General features: G+C 41.0%; 1 pseudogene; it reads right to left on the reverse strand.

Annotated features, from left to right (window-relative positions):
- Positions 1 to 12,071: 12,071 nt before the first annotated feature.
- LOC142423278 (ubiquitin-conjugating enzyme E2 C pseudogene) lies at positions 12,072 to 12,546 on the reverse strand (annotated as a pseudogene).
- Positions 12,547 to 17,286: the final 4,740 nt, after the last annotated feature.

The raw sequence follows: 17,286 nt of genomic DNA on the forward strand, positions 1-17,286 counted from the left end.
TCGTGTCTTGTGGTGGGGCCAGTCCTATGGTCCTCTCTCTGTGTTGTTTGCCCCAAGCAGGAATATCATCCTGGGGGCTTGGTGGGCCTCCTCCCTCTCCATTCCTTTGCATTTCTCCAGTGTGCTCTAATCAGACCCTCCCCTCTTCCTAAGCTGTAGCCCCAGTGCTGTCCTCTGAAGTGCATTCATCTGAGGAGGGGGTGTCCACATAGTTGGGACTGTGGCTGGCTCCATAAACCTCTCTATTGGTTCCCAATACCTGCCGGTATGTTGTATTCACATCTTGGCGCATCAGGTTGAAGCCTGGTCTCTCTCACACTCTCCTGTGGAGAGATAAACAATACCCTCCCTTTGGGTGGGTTAGTGCCCTGCTCCCCCCTTACCCATGACATTCCCCCCGCCCTTCTTGCCCCTTCTTACATGTATCCCTGGATTGGTTTTGGCCCTTGCTCTAGTTGCTGGCATCACCTCAGGGATGTATGTATATAGTAGCTTTTCCCTTATGCCCCATTTTTGGTTTTCTTTTTATTCTTACCTCAGTGGACTCATGTTGTACTGTCCTTTAGTGCCTGGCTTACTTGACTTATCATGATTTCGTCCAGTTCTTCCCATGTGGCGATGTGCTTCATGTGTTCATCGCTGCTTTTTAGGGATGCGTAGTGCTCCATTGTATGTATATACCACAGGGTTTTTTTTATTGCCTCACTCGGCTGTAGCATCATCCTGAATGGGAGAAAGGGGGCCCAAGGATGCCCCTGAAGTGGGCAGCAGCTGCTCTTTCTGCTCCTCTGGCCAATCCACTTCCTAACTTAGAGTACACTTCTATTACCCCCTCCTGGATGCCCGAGGCGAGACAGTCCCCCCCCACCCCCGCCCCTGGCTTTGTTATCTGCAGGTTGTTCTTATGCGACCCTCCTTGATACTGCAGGGAGGAGATCTGTGCGAGATGCCATTTGTTCCTGATTCCATTGCTCCACCCTCACCCGGTAGCTCCCACTGCCTTTGAAAGCACAGTTCCTGGACTTGGATTTGGGGCGCTGGCTTCCCTGCTCACCACAAAACTTTGTCGCGGAAGTACCTTGTCTACCAGCAGTGGCCCGCAGTGGCCTTACACTTTTTTGTCTTGTGTAATCTGGGGACTCTGCCATTGCCTCCTTGCCAGAGCACCTTTGCCCCCCTTTACTCCACACCGAAAGACCGTGGGGAGTCCCGGCGTTGTGCAGATGGTCAACATTCTTGTCTGCTGACAGCAGAAAGGCTAGAGGTCCAAGTCCACCTGGAGGCACCTAGGAGAAAGGCCTGGCCACCTACTTCTAAAAACCGCCCCTGAAAGCCCTATCTGACCCACACTACACGTGAGAGCGGGGCCTTGGCTAGACTAGGCGTGCGCCTCTTTTCTGCCCTCTCGCCCTCAGCACAGCATGGTCCTTGTCTGTTTCTCACATGGTCTTTGTAAGGTTTACTGGGACGCAAAACAGAACCAAAGATCCAATTGGCAAAGTTTTAGAAGCAGGCTTTATTGAGAAGCTTGCGGGCGGGTTCAGCAACTCAGGGTATTGAACTATTGAAACCGCGTCCCACATGTGCCGAGGCGCAATTTTTATATGCTGGAGAGAAGGCAGAGGGGTGGAGGGTTCCTATGGTTAGCAGGTGCAGCTGGCGGGCTGCCTGGGGCACCTGGTGTTGTGAGCACATTCCGTGCTGACCACGGTCATCCTGCCCTTTCTGTGTGGTTAGTCCGAGAGGGGTGTTCACCGAGGGAGCGGAAGGGCAGCAAGGGGTGAGTTTGAGAGCTACGATGGAGGTGTTGAATTCAAAATGGAGTTCCTCGTGCCAAGACCAAGCAGTCTTAAGACTCTGAGCTTCATTCTTTCTGTGAAGCCACCACAGACTTTGGAGCCAGGGAAACCTCAGCCTAATCGTCACTGGGCAAAGGGTTAGGGACAAGTCGCTGAACCACTCTGTGCCTCCTCTGGGAGAGGAAATGATAGCACCCACCTGGCGGGGGGGGGCTGAGGAAAACAAAGCTTAGCTCTTAGAAACTGCTGGCGCACGTTAATAAGAAGATTGCTAACATCCTGTGCCTGGCCTGGTGGTTTAGGGGTTAGAGTGCCCTGTTGCTAATCAAAAGGTCAGGGGTTCAAAGCCAGCAGCCCCTCTGTGGTTGAACGATGAGGCAGTCTGCTTCTGGAAAGACAGACAGCCTTGGAAACCCTCTGGGGCAGCTCCGCTCTGTCCTGAGCTGTAGCTCTGTCCTGAGTTGCAATTTCCTCAATGGTAATGGTCTACCATAGTTTTTTGATCCACTCGTCTGTTGATGGAAATTTGGGTTGTTTCCAGCTCCTTGCAATTGTGAACTGTGCCGCAATGAACATTGGAGCACAGATGTCTGGCCGTGGTTTGTTTCTTGCATCTACTGCCCAGTAGGGCAATTGCTGGGTCGTATGGCAGCTCAATTTCCATAGTGGCTGTACAGATCCACCAGCAGTGAATGAGAGTTCCTATCTCGCCACAGCACCTCCAACACTTGTTACTTTATGATTTTTTTGAATTGGGCTAACTTTGCGGGTGTTAGGTAGTATCTCATGGTTGTTTTAATTTGCATTTTTCTTATGGTTAATGATTGGGAACATTTTCTCATGTTTATTGGCCATTCAGATTTCAGACTCTGTGAGCTTCTGTTCAGGTCCTTTGCCCACCTCCTCAGTGGGTAGTTTTTTCTCTTATTGTAAGCTTGCAAAGTATTGTAGATTTTAATAATAAAGCCTTTGTCTGATGTGTCATTGCTAAGATGATTTCCCAGTCTGTGGGCTCTCTTATTACTGTCTTGGTGAATTTTTTGATGTACACAGGTGATTTATCTTCAGTATATTCCACTTGTCTATTTGTGCCTCCTCTGTATTTGTAGCCTTCCCTATTTCTGATAGCCTATGTATTCCCTGTGCCAAGATCCTCAGGTTTGTCCCAGTTTCTTCATTGATGGCCCTAATACTTTGGGGTTTTACCTCAAGGTCCGTGATCCACCTTGAGTTTATTCTTGTGCATGGAGTGAGGAAAGGCTCTTCCTTCATTTTTCTACAGATATCCATTTTTTTTTTGCATCACCACTTATTGAAGAGGGCATCAATTTCCCATTTGATATTTTTGGGACCCTTACAAAATCAGTTGTCTGTATGCTGATGTTTTTATTTCTGGGTCTTCAACTCTTTTCCCTTCGTCTGAATATTTGTCGTTAAACGGTTACACCACACTGTTTTGCCCTCTTTGGTTGTATAATATACTTCCACCCCTTCGATTTGCACATACAACCTATGGGGTCCAGATAATTTTTTGATTGCTTAATTTTTATCTTTTTCTTTCTATCTTCTAGGAACCTGGTTTTTCTTCCATGTTGGATTTTCATGCCTGTGAAGGGATTCTGTAGTGCACTTAAGCAACCATATTAAATGAAATCCAGAAACTTTGTTCAATCCCTTTTTAATTCATCCAGTCTAGATAGTTCTTTTGTTTCAGCCAGGCTAGATGATTCTTTGATTTCTTTCATTCTTCAAAATTCTTGTTTGAATTTTGATAATTTGTAATTTTTATGGGATTAAACCCATTTCTTCTAAGTTTATGAGAATACCTTATGCTATTCTTCTATTAACTTTGTGATAGCTGGGGAACCAGTATTTATATCCTGTTATATTTTTTATATTATGCTTTATGTATTCTATTTATTTTTGTCAGCCTGGCTAAATGTTTATTAATTTATTTTATTATTTTTAAGAACCAGCTTTTCCCCATTGTCGCTATTATTCTTTGCCTATTTTCAATTTTATTGTTCTTCCCTTTTCTTCATTATTTCTTTCTTTTCAGTATTTTTTGAAAAGAGAAGATTTTTTGTAATTTTGTTGAGAGCATAACAGTAATACGTATTTTCTATATGTATAACTTAGTGATACGTATTACATTCTTGTTCTAATTTCTTGAGATTGTAAACAAAATTATTAGTCTTGATAGATTTTTTATTCCTGAAAGAAGCCTTTAAACCAGTACATTCTTATCTTCTTACTGACTTACCTTCATCTCACATATTTTGTTTCATTCCATTCAATTATTTATTTTTTCTTAGATCTATTTTGACACATTATCTTAGTCTCATTCCAAATATTTGAATATTGGTTGTTTAAAATTTATTCATTGTCATTGCATTATGGTCAGAAACCATACTGTGTAGAATTCCAACCTTTAGTTGTTTAGCTGGTATATAACCTAAAGCCCTTCTAGTTTCATAGTCTATGGACATTCTATTCAGGCAAACACATTCTGTGTTGTAAACCTGTTTTCAGTTGCATCAGCTGTGTTTGAAAATTTCAAGATTCAGTTTAATGACGAATTCTATGTATTTTCAATGTCTCACTCAAGTGAAGACATAATGAGTAAATAAATCTTGCAGAACATATCATTCTCTTTGAGAGCTGAAGCCAAGTATAATAAAACAATTTGTGGATTCAGATAAAAAGGGTTCACATGTGGTAGGAATTCAAGATTTTCTGCTTCTGAACTAGTATAGCATGTATGTCTTTCAATATTATAATACTACTAATCATAGTTACTGAAAAAATTAACTGACATAGCTTATAAATTATATGAAATAGGAATGGTTTAAGTTCATATAATGGAGAAATTTACATTCAAATCAACAACATTTAAATTTTACTAGTATAATAATATATAATAGAAACCTCAAGGTAGTTACGTGTTTTTAGCTTAATCAGGCATTTACACATTTTCCAGGTTTAAGAAGCATTGTCATGGAATGCATCAGATCTGTGTTGCCCAATATGACTTTTGAAGTTCAGATACCATATACAATTTTGTTATCAAAAAAGATGAGAAAAGTACACAAATGGGTATGTCACTTCCCTCTGAAAAATCTATCTGGTTGCAGAACTTGGAGAATCAATGGTGTTTAATTGTACATTTAGGAAACATTGAGATGACATTTTTTAAATGCATATTTTCATCAAAATTTAATTTACAAAGACTTTCAAGAAGTTACAACCCCAAATTTACATATCTTTCAAGGGACCAAACTTACTTGCCCAGCTACAGGGGAAGCTGAATAGTGTACCTTCTTACTATAGCCTTGCACTCGACACATACCAAAATTCATTATGTTAAGGAAGACAAGGAGAATGGATATTAGGACTCTTTTGGCTGCTCATGAATATCAATGGGTATCAAGGTGGCTTTTTTCCAAGCCTGGAAAAAACTCACCTTTTCTTAAATGAGCTAACCTTTTCTTGCACGCAGCATAAAGAGCGGATTGTGCTCTGCATCAAGCCCAGCAACGCTCGCTGGGAAGCTAGCATTGTATCAACTAATAGCCATGACAGCTGCTCTCGTGTACATGGCACATAAGTAACAAATAGCCACCTAAAAACGCTCACTTGTAAAAGGGAGTACAGTAGTCGTTTGGTTTATAGCATTGGTCTGTCAGGAATCCCAGTCTAATTCAGTCTTGCTGCATTAGTCCGTATCCTTATCTATCTCTATGAGAAATTATCTTCCTTGTTGTCTTCAATTGCTCTTCTTGTACCTTCAAAGATCCTGTTACTTATGTTCCATGGCTGCTGCTGGACAATATTGTGGAGCACGACTGAAAGGTCACAGCCCGCTGTACAGTGCAAAAGACTTAAGGCCCAGAATAATGAATTCGGGAATGCAAGGCTGAGACCTGGCTGTTCTCCAGATATAAAAATTTATGAAGGAGAGGAAGTTTCTTATTTGTACTAAACAACATGGAGGTGGACATATATGACCTTCTCAGGCTTCCCTAGTTCCATGCGCTAGAGGTCAGAAATGCCTCCATGGTCCATCCTTCTTTAGCTATTCTGACACCAAGTGTTCCTCCCACACCACACTACAGCTATTCTGGCATCAATGAACATTGAAATAGCCACACAGAACTCACAGACAGTGTCCATGGTTAAAGGGATCTATTAGAGAAGTTAACAGGTTGCCTAGTGACCTATAGTTCAGGATCAGTTAGGATATCGTCATTGGTTTACAGTAACGCCTATCCTCAGCCAGCAGCCATTTCTTTCTCTGGTCCCTCAGCCTCTCAGCCCTGTGTTCCCTTGACTCCTCCCTCTGGGCCAGGAAGCCAGCCCACTTTTTATTTGGCCTCACAGCTCCATAGTCTCCTTTCAGATGAGAAGGTACCGCATAGTTTCAACTCTGTCCCTCAGAGTCTCCACACCATAGTCTCTGCTCATCTGGTCTCAGTGGCCTCACTTTGCAACGAGATTTTCGATGTGCTCTTCTAATGGTCCTGGGATTTCTCTCTGTGCCCCAAATGTCTCTTATATAAGGTTGTAATGCCCATGATGGACGTTTGGTTTTGTCTTTTAACAATCATTCCCCTATGCTATAGTTTATTGTGCCAGCCTGGCCGATAAACACAAGTAGGATTAACTGAAGTGCAGAGGGATAAATGGCTCAGTGAGCCTTGCCTTGCTTGTTCTGTGCCTCAGTTTAAAGGGGTACACTACCTGTGGGATGCCTAGCCTATGGACTATGTCGCTGCAAGTTGAGGTCCCTTTAAACCCACACGACTGGAATGTTCATCTCTGGAGCTGGGGACTGACAGTTGATGACAGTTGGGGACCTGCCTTGCTGTTTGCTGCCTGGATATATATAGCCCAGCTCTCTCTACAGAAGGGGACTGGCAACTGGCAGCTCTCAAGCCTTAAAGGACTGCTAGTGTCTCATTGCTTTATAATTTAACTGTTAATTTCTTGTATTATTTATCTGTATATAATTTAACGGTTCATTTCTTGAATTATATATCTAACTTAATAAATATATTTACATATAATTACTAGCAATCTGGTTTGTCTCTCTAGAGAACCCTGTCCAACACACCCTAAGGAAAAGGCAGGAAGGTATCTTAAGTCCCTCTCTCTAGTAATTAAAATCAACCAATCAATCAAATAAAAACAAACAAACAAAAACCCTCACTGCCATCAAGCTGATTCTAACTCATAGTGGCCCTACAGGACAGGGTAAAACTACCCGTGTGGTTCTCTGAGACTGTATTTTTTATAGGGGTAGAAAGCCTTCTCATTTTCCTGTGGAGCAGCTGGTGGTTTGAACTGCTGGCCTTGTGGTTAGCCCACCCCCCCCATTACATAATAATTACATCACTTAGTCTCCTCACCCTCTAGTAAAGTAGTCTTAAAGAAGCTCCAAAGGAGACAGTGTGACTTGGTTCACACCTTTGACTAAAGTCAGGTCACCTTAATCCTATAACAGAGAATGCCTTCCAAAATGGGATCAGAGCCACAAGCAGACAGTTCAGAATTACATGCATCACATAAGTAATTATGGCTCAAGGGGCCATAGTAATTGACTAAATATCACTGATCTATTGTATTTTCTCCGTTGCAAGTGCAAGTAAGAGAACAAAGGATCATCCAGATATAATTCTTAAGCCTGAAGTCTTTTGAAATTATTTATACTCCCAGGTCTCTGTTTATGTGTGTGTGATCTTTAAGACATGTATTTCTACCTCGAGACCCCCGGAGAACAGCCTCCAAGGAGGGTTTAATCTTGCGGTTGGCAGAAAACTGTCATTAGAAAGACCTTGGGAAAAAACCTTGGCATTACCTCCTTAATTTCTGCTAAAGTAGTTGCTACAAGGCATAGATTGCAATTATTTCATATTGTGCACTAGAAGAAACTAGCTTTCAAATTTTATTAGCTTCAAATTATTGGGCTCTTTGTCAATTGAGATTGCTGACTGCAATCAGCAAAACTGATAAACCACTACTGATAAAAATAGTTGACCCCCACTTGTCTGTCCATAGCAATATGTGCATATGTCACTAGTAGAAGATAATCCCAAAACATATGCAGCACTTCATGTACAGAGTTGCCAGAAATTCCGGCAGAAAGTGCAACATCATTGCTGATGTCGGATGCATTTTGTCTGAAAGCAGTAAACAACAGAAAGAAGTTTGCTTTACTTTTATTGGCCATGGATCCTACCAGACTATTCATAGAATTATAAAGAATGGAAAGTCCTGAACACTTGATTGGGCTAATGCAAGTTCCATATACAGACCAAAAGGAAGTCATTTGGAAAGAGAACAGGAAGAGTGAGTGGTTTCGAATCAAGAAATGTGTGGGTTAGTATTGCATCCTTTCACCGTAACTTTTCAATCTGTAAACTGAGCAAATAATTTGTGAAGCTGGGCTACATGAAGAGAAGTGGGGCAACAGGTTTGGAGAAAGACTCATTAACAACTTTCAACAAGTAAATGGCACAATCTTGCTTGCTGAAGCAATCATGGATGAAAATCAGACACCAACATCCAATGTGGCTTGCATCTCAATCTAAAGAAAACAAAAATCCTCATGATGAGATCATGTAAGCAACGATTTTAAAAACTAAGAAACCACTGAAGTTGTCAAGGACCTTGTTTTACTTGGATCCATAATCAGCACTCACAGAAATCCAATTTAAAGAAGCAGAAGTCAAGAAATTAAATGACGTATTGAGTTAGGCAAATGTATTCGTCTGAGGTACTTTAGAGAAACCAATCCACAGAAACTCATGTGAAAGAGAGAGTTGTTTTTTTTTTTTAACAATTTATTGGGGCTCATACAATTCTTATCACAGTTCATACATATACATACATCAATTGTATAAAGCACATCTGTACAGTCTTTGCCCTAATCATTTTTTTCTCCTCTTTTCTTTTTTTACATTTTATTAGGGACTCATACAACTCTTATCACCATCCATACATATACATACATCAATTGTATAAAGCACATCCATACATTCCCTGCCCCAATCATTCTCAAGGCATTTGCTCTCCACTTAAGCCCCTTGCATCAGGTCCCCTTTTTTTTTCCCCTCCCTCCCCTTTGCCCCCTCCCTCATGTGCCCTTGGTGATTTATACATCGTTATTTTGTCATATCTTGCCCTATCCGGAGTCTCCCTTCCCCCCTTCTCTGCTGTCCCTCTCCCAGGGAAGAGGTCACATGTGGATCCTTGTAATCAGTTCTCCCTTTCCAAACCACTCACCCTCCACTCTCCCAGCATCGTCCCTCACACCCTTGGTCCTGAAGGTATCATCCACCCTGGATTCCCTGTACCTCCAGCCCTCATATGTACCAGTGTACAGCCTCTGCCCTATCCAGCCCTGCAAGGTAGAATTCGGATCATGATAGTTGGGGGGAGGAAGCATCCAGGATCTGGGGGAAAGCTGTGTTCTTCATCGGTACTACCTCACACCCTAATTAACCCATTTCCTCTCCTAAACCCCTCTATGAGGGGATCTCCATTGGCCGACACTTGGGCCTTGGGTCTCCACTCTGCACTTCCCCCTTCATTTAATATGGTATATATATACATATATACATATAAATGTATACATATACACATATATACACATACATACACACACTTATATCGTTTTGTTGGGTTTTTTTTTGCATGATGCCTTATACCTGGTCCCTTGGCACCTCGTGATCACACTGGCCGGTGTGCTTCTTCCATGTGGGCTTTTCTGCTTCTGAGCTAGATGGCCGCTTGTTCACCTTCAAGCCTTTAGGACCCCAGACACTATCTCTTTTGATAGCCGGGCACCATCAGCTTTCTTCACCACATTTGCTTGTGCACCCATTTGTCTTCAGCGATCCTATCATGGAGGTGTGCAGACAATGATATGATTTTTTGTTCTTTGATGCCTGGTAACTGATCCCTTTGGGACCACTCGATCACACAGGCTGGTGTGTTCTTCCATGTGGACTTTGTTGCTTCTGAGCTAGATGGCCGCTTGTTTATCTTCAAGCCTTTAAGACCCCAGTCACTATCTCTTTTGATAGCCGGGCACCATCAGCTTTCTTCACCACATTTACTTGTTCACCCACTTTGGCTCCAGCCGTTGTGTCGGGAGAGTGAGCATCACAGAGTTCCAATTTAATAAAAGAAGGTATTCATGCATTGAGGGAGTGTTTGAGTAGAGGCCCAAGGTCCTTCTGCCACCTTAATACTTGACCTATAAATGTAGACACATAGATCTATTTCCCCATCCTCCTATATATATTTGCATGTACATGTCTTTGTCTAGACCTCCATGAATGCCCTTTGACTCCTAGCTCTTTCCTCCATCTTCCTTGACTTTCCTCCTGCCCTACTACCATGCTTCGTCGCCACCTGGGCTAGAGTATACCTCTTCTCTAAGCAACCTTACCCTTGATCATTTCCCACCAGGCCTGCCACTCCCCCTTCTCTACCATTTGGGGTCCCATGTTTTTCCCTTGTCCCTGGGTTTGTTAACACCACTTCCTTACCCCCCTTACCCCCACACCCCAAGTCACCCCGGAACTGTCGGTCCCGTTGTTTTTCCTCCAGATAGTTCATCCAGCCTGTCCTATTCAGACAGACCTGTGGAGACATTAACATGCACGAAAACAAGACAGAGGAAAACAAAGCAACAGTATACAACCAGGCAACAAAATAACAAAAACAAACCACTGACAAAGAACAGAACAAAACAGTTCACAAGAGAAAAACTTGTAGTTAGTTCAGGGATCGTTTGCTGGCCCTTAGGAGTGTTTTCCAGTCCAGTCTGTTGGGGCACCACGCCCTGGCCCCAAAGTCCACTTTCAGCATTCCCTGGGGACCTTGCCACTCCATTCCCTTGCTGTTCCGCTGCACTCCCCCAGTGATTTGCCTCGGTGTGGTGGGATCAGGTCAGGTGCAATTCCCACACTGTGTCTCCGGTGCTGTCCCCTGTATCGCTCTTAGTCACTGCTTGGCATCATTTCTCATAGTGGGGCCAGCCATGTTGTTCTCTCTGTGGACTGGCTGCTCTACTCAGGAACATCATCATCACGGCCTGGTGGGCCAGGCTGTGCTCCACTCTCTTCTCCTGCCCCTTCTTCTTCTCCCGTGTGCTCTGATCAGATATGTTCATCGCCCGGAGCTGCAGAGTCAATGTCATACTTTGGAACAAATTCTTTTCGGGGGAGGGGAAGGAATCCACTTAATTTATGGTGCTGGGGCCAGCCTCCCAGACCTCTCCACTGGAAAGAGAGAGTTTTATATAAAGGTTAAATGCACGTCAAGAAAACATCCCAGTGCTACCCAAGCCCACAAGTCCAACATTAACCTATATGTCTGACACCAATCCACAAAGTCCTCCTCCATCTCACAAAACACACACTGTGATGCTGACTGCAGGAGGAAAGCTGATTCGGTGATCGTGTAAGCACCTCAGCACTGTCAGGGGTCTCTACATGGCTGCTCCAGTACCCAGGACTGCATTGGGGGAGGTCCATGTGGCTTCTTCTTGAGGATGTCTTACAGGAAGTGAGCCTTGCCAGCTGAAGCAGGGAAATTGGCTAAGGAAGCAGCACCTTGGTCTGACCATCACAAATTAAGAGACCCAAGAAATAGAAAGGTGAGGCTCACTAAGCCATTTATCCCTCCGCCCTTCAATTAACCTCACATGTGTTTATCGGCCAGGTTGGCACAATTAACTACCTCAACAAACTACTCCAAAAGAGTTCTGATAATGTTGAAAAGCAAGCATGCCACTTTGAACACTAACAGATTGCCTGACACAAATGTGTGTGTATATGTAGTGTAATATTTATCAAAACTCAGGTTTTATATAATATTCTTCCATAATATTTAAATATCAAATACATGTTTTAGTTTTATTTTGTCCCTTGTCATCTTCTCTGTTTATCCTATTGTTTTGCAATTATATGAACCAGATGTTTATTGATCAAATATGCACACTTTTAGTTATTTCATTCTTTTTATACTTTTCTCAAATCCACAAAATTTTGAAATACTGTATTATCCTTATTATTTTCAATGAAATCATTTTATTTATTTATTTATTTGTTTGTTTGTTTTTTCCCAAACCAACCCCAATTGTTTTTTATTTAATACAATTACCACAAGGGTGCAAATGGAGACTTAATTTAAAAAACAAACAAAACAGAAATGACACCACAGCTTGAGATAAGAGTTCTACACAGACATCAAGGGGCGGGGTGGAGGGAGGACAGACAGCTACAGAAGAGAAGAGAACACAAGGACAGGGAAGGTCAGGGCTCTTGGCTGGAGACTTGCTTTGAGTAGGTTTCCTGCAGGTATTTCTTAAAGGCTGTGGGGTTTTCCCAGAGTTCTGCAGCATGTGTGTTCAAAGGGCTGTCGATGTTGGGCTCTCCCAGCAGGCTCTGGATGGAGAGGAGAATCGTCCTGACGTCATACAGGGCAGACCACTTGTCCTTCAGGATGTCCAGGCAGATGTTACCCTGAGTGTCCACGTTAGGGCGGTAGCAGGGGGTGAGGAACTTCACTGTGGGTGCATTGTCAGAGTAGCCACTGGGGAGCTCCAGGGAGAGCTTATCCCTCAGGTCTTCATAGACTGTACCAGCTGCTCCGTGGATGGTCCCTATCCATTGAAGAGGCTGTCTGATTCCGGGAAGGCAGAGATTCCTTTGTCGCCAGACATCATGAGGGTCATCAGCTCCTGTTGGAGCCTCTTGCCCACGGAACCCCGGGCTGCACCCCCGCTGGGCTCGGCTCCTTTCCGGGCGACTTCGACACTGGCTGCCTGCGGCTGGGTCACGGTTTTGGTAGGCCATTCGCTAGGTGTCGGCAGATCTCGGCAGACTGGAAGGCAACTGCCGAAATTATTTTATTTATTATGTATAATTTTAATCAGTGATTTTAAGGTAAAAACTTCTTTGCCAATATTGCCTTAACAAGTTGAAAAAATGTTGATATATTGTGGTAACTTACCATTAGTTATGTTTAATTTTTATTTTATATTTGTTATCCACACAAAGAGTTATTTGGATTATATTTTTAATGCAAAAAATAAATGCATGTTGTTTTGTATGCAGAGATGGTAGTCTGGAAGAACTGGCTTTATTTTGTTCTTTGGTTTTTCATTTGTCGAGGGATTTTTTTGAATGAAAGCCTCACTATGTGCTCAAATAAGGTGCTCAATGCATGCTTGAAAATTGTATTTGATTCTTCTTTTTTATTACAAAGTAATATTTGTCTACTAGATATACTATGTGACCGTGTTTACATTTATTTATCTAAAATTTTTCTATCTTTACTTATGTTTTACTAAAAAATACACGTTGTTTTCTTGGTGTGATAATAAAGTTTCCCATGGGTCTGTGAGAATATATGTGTTGATGGGTTTTGTTTTTCATATTTAAAAGCTTTGATAGATTTTTCATAAATGTTTATTTCTTGAACTCTAGACCCAATGCACCATCGATTGTGCAACAAAGAAAAAGTCAACAGGTTAGTGCCTCAGTCTCCCTATCAATAAGTAACAGATGAAACTAGACAATTTCAAAGTTTCCTCAAAATCTCATATTCTGTGACTTTCATTTGCAACGGAGTTTTTAAAACAATCCTTGAGGATCAATTATTTACAATACTCTATTATTCTGTTGCTGAACAAATTGTGGAAAATACATAAAAGAGATAAGGATCCGAATACATATTATTCATAGTGGTGAAAAATCTTCTTTTCCCTACCTGAATTGAATTTATGAGTAAACACAGACTGACAAGTGAGAGAATTGAAATTTTTTCATTGTCAGATAGGGATCAGATTCTGTAAAGTTAGATTATAGAAGTTGCTTGGTCTTAGAATAGAAATTATCCTTTCCCCCTCCCCCAACTGTCATGATCCGAATTCTACCTTGCAAGTCTGGATAGAGCAGAGGATGTACACTGGTGCAGATAGGAGCTGGAGGCACAGGGAATCCAGGGTGGATGATACCTTCAGGACCAGGGATGTGAGTGGTGATACTGGGAGGGTAGAGGGAGAGTGGGTTGGAAAGAGGGAACCGATTACAGGGATCTACATGTGACCTCCTCCTTGGGGGACAGACAACAGAAAAGGGGGTGAAGGGAGACATCGGAAAGGGCAAGATATGACAAAATAATAATTTATAAATTATCAAGGGCTCATGAGGGTAGGGGGAGCGGGGAGGGAGGGGGAAAATAGGACCTGATGCAAAGGGCTTAAGTGGAGAGCAAATGCTTTGAAAATGATTAGGGCAAAGAATGTACAGATGTGCTTTATACAATTGATGTATGTATATGTATGGATTGTGATAAGAGTTGTATGAGCCCCTAATAAAATGTTTTAAAAAAAGAAATGATCCTTTTCCTGAAAGTCAAGGTAACTGCATATTTCCTCCTTTAAAATGCATAATTCATCTATTTTATATAATCTCAGGCTCTTCTAAGCATCATCACAAGTATCTGCTTAGCATTACAAGATATTTAACCCAATGTCGTTGAAGACCATTGAGTCGGTTCTGACTCATAGTGACCCTATAAACGATACTGCACACCATCCTCACAATTGTCGTTATGTGGAGTTCGTTGTTACAGCTATTGTGTCAATCCATTTCAATGAGGGTCTTACAGGTACAGCAAAATAGACACTGACTTACTACCAAGTATGATGTCAATCTTCAGGGACTGGTCCCTTGTGATAAAATGCCCAAAATATATAAGAGGAAATCAAGCCATCCTCACTTTTAAGGACCATTCTGGCTCCACTTCTTCCAATACAGATTTGTTCTTTCTTCTGGAATTCCATGTGATATTTAATATTATTCATCAATATCATAATTCAAAAGCATCAATTCTTCAGAATTCCTTATTCATTGCCCAGGTTTGCATGCATATGAGACAATGGAACATACCATAGTTTAGCTTAGGTGTACTTTAGTTTTAATGTGAAATCTTTGCTTTTTAACACTTTAAAGAAAGCTTTTGCAATATTTTCTGACTGCTGATTCCATGGGCATTGATTGTGGATCCAGGTAAAATGATATCCTTGGCAACTTCAATCTTTCATCTGCGTTTTTCCTATGTTCCTCTGTTCCTGTTTCCTGTAATGCTGCATTTGGCCCAGTTGTGAGGAATTTTATTTTCTTTATGTTCCGATGTAATCAATATTAAAAGCGATAGTCTTTGATCTTCATCGGTCAATTCTTAAAGTCCTCTGCTTTCAGCAAACAAGATTGTGTTATCTGTGACGTCAATCCTGATGTTGTGTTAGTCTTTAAAGAGTCCGATTTCACAGACTATTTGCTTAGCATCCAGATGAAATAATTATGACAACAGTACACAATCACGGCACTCACTTTTCCTGATGTTGAACCAGCCAGTGTCCTCTTCGCTTATTTCGATGATTGCCTCTTCTTCTATGCACACATTCCACATGAGCACAATGAAATAATCTGAAATTCCAAATCTTCACAGTGCTGTTCATAAATTCTTATGATTCATAGTGTTGAATACTTTTGTATAGCAAATGAAACACATTTTGAGTACAGAACCATTTGATATTACCATTGATTTCACTTGTTCTAAAGTCTGGGTTGAGTTTCTGGCTACCCCCCACCCCCTGGATGTATTGATGCAATAATTTTAAAATGATCTTCAGCAAACTTCTATAAAGGAATGAGGTATATTTGAATTTCTATATTATCTTTGATCACATTTTTTTGGTTTGGGGGAATAGGTACAAATATTAATCTTTCAAATTTCTTGGAACACTTGAGTGCATGCATCCAGTGCTGCTTTTGTTTATTGAACATTTCAATTTGTGCTCTGTCAATGCCTAGAGCCTGGTTGTTTGCCTAGACATTCCATGCAATTTGAATATCTACCTTCAGTACTATCACTTATTATTAATCACATGCCACCTTCTTTAACGGTTGATAACTAGTTTGATGTACAGTGACTGAACCATTTTTCGGTACTCCCTCTATTATTCAGTACTTTGCAGATTAAATCCTTCAATATCACAACTTGAGGCTTGAAATTTTTTTCAGTTTGAGGAAAGCCACATTTAATCATCCTTTTGATACTATAACTCTAGGACCTTGAGTATCTTATTATAATATTTTGCATTACTTTTCTGAGCCACCTTTTGAAATCTGTTCTTTTTCTTCATCATTTCTTCCATTTACTTTTGCTATTTCTCTACTTTCTGGAGCAATTGTCAGAGTCTCTTCTGACATCCAATTGGTGTTTTTGTCTTTAGGTTTTCCTTAAATGGCCTTTTTGTTCCTTCATGGTTTATATCTTTGATGTCATTAATAATTTGCTTGGTTTTCAGTCATTAGAGTTAAATGTGACAAATGTATTTGTTATACTGTCTGTAAATTCAGGTGGGATACACTCAAGGGGATATTTTGGCTCTTATCAAAGTGTTTTAATTTCCTTCAGCTTTAACTTAAACTTGCTTAGGAGCAATTGATGATTTGTTTCACAGGTGGCCCCTGGCTTTGTACTCAGAGGTGATACTGAGATACTCTATTGTCTCTCTCCATGGTTGTAGTCATTTTTATTTTTGAGTACTCTGGGCAAGCTCCAAGCCTATCATCATTGTTTATGTTGTGAATTAAAAAAGTATTTCAATGAATAAGTATTTGGTCTTTCATAATTTTATAATGTGATCTACCTTTTTATTTATATTTTCAAGATGTATTTATAACGTGATCTACCTTTTTATTTATATTTTCTGTTTTCAACTGCTGATCCTTCTTTTGCCTCAACTTTCACTTTCCAATCACCAGTATTATCAATACATCTTGAATGTATATGTGATTGATTACACAGTGCAAAAGTTAGAAAAACTATGAATTTTTCATCTGTAGTATTAATTATTGGTGGATACAGTTGAATTATAGTGGTATGTACTCATCTTCCTTGTAGGCTGGAGTACTTCAGGATAGATCTTGGAATGTCTGTTTTAACAAATTTGATGTCATTTCACCTTAATTTGTTATCCTTGGCAGAGTTGGTCATATGACTGTCTGATTTAAAATGACCATTTCAGCTCACTAATGCCTAGGATATTGATTTTTATGAGTTTCATTTCAATTCTCCATTTTTCTGGATTTGTACTTTATACACTCCTTGTGCTGATTATTAAACATTTATAGCTGGTTCTTCATATTGCACGTCATACAACATGAGAAAATAACGATGTCTAGTCCTTGCCACATCCCTGGCATTAAGGTTTCCTCTACTTTGTAGAAGCGGCTTTTCACCAGACATATTCCGAGTGCCTTTCGACCTTAGGGGCTCATATTTTCACACTACATCTGACTATGTTCAGTTGTTATTCATAAGGTTTTCAGTGTAACCAATTCCTTTCAACACATATTCCCGGGTTATTTTTTCCTAGCACATTAAATGCCATTGGGGA

This window comes from Tenrec ecaudatus, chromosome 12 (assembly GCF_050624435.1).
Source record: "Tenrec ecaudatus isolate mTenEca1 chromosome 12, mTenEca1.hap1, whole genome shotgun sequence".
NCBI lineage: Eukaryota > Metazoa > Chordata > Mammalia > Afrosoricida > Tenrecidae > Tenrec > Tenrec ecaudatus.